The sequence below is a fragment of the Octopus bimaculoides genome, chromosome 9, assembly GCF_001194135.2.
Source record: "Octopus bimaculoides isolate UCB-OBI-ISO-001 chromosome 9, ASM119413v2, whole genome shotgun sequence".
Lineage (NCBI taxonomy): Eukaryota > Metazoa > Mollusca > Cephalopoda > Octopoda > Octopodidae > Octopus > Octopus bimaculoides.
In genome coordinates this window covers 79371193-79371739 of record NC_068989.1, presented here as the reverse complement: position 1 = coordinate 79371739, position 547 = coordinate 79371193, and positions in this window count along the sequence as shown.

Below are 547 nucleotides of genomic sequence, written 5' to 3'. Positions count from 1 at the left end.
GGATGCCTAGAGCTCATATATTGCCTTAAATAATTCATTGGTTGGAAATAAATATTGTGTGTTTATATATATTAGGATTAAATACAGGTTTTAAATATACAGAATATTTACGCGATTGTTAAGATCACAATAAATTACAGTAAATAAATAGTGAGATAAGATAAGGGAAGTGAAATGGAACAAATATCAGTAAATTCTTATTGAATAGAAAGAAAATGAATACTAAATAATTTAGAGTTAATTCCCTTAGAACTAAAGGTGCACATGGAGTTATTTCCCTTGATGCGACTTGTTGCATCAACTGAAGTGACCACAGTAAAATTTGATGCTGATTTCGTACTTTCTGTCAATATTAACCAAGCTATAAAACAATGAGAATTACATTTATTCATAACTCATTATATTTGAGTATATAATTACAATTTAACTATGTCTTTTGCGTACAAAATCCAATATGTAGTTACCTATCTTCAGCGTGACATACATACATACAAGCATACATACACATATACCTCCATATATTTATAAATATATATATATATATATA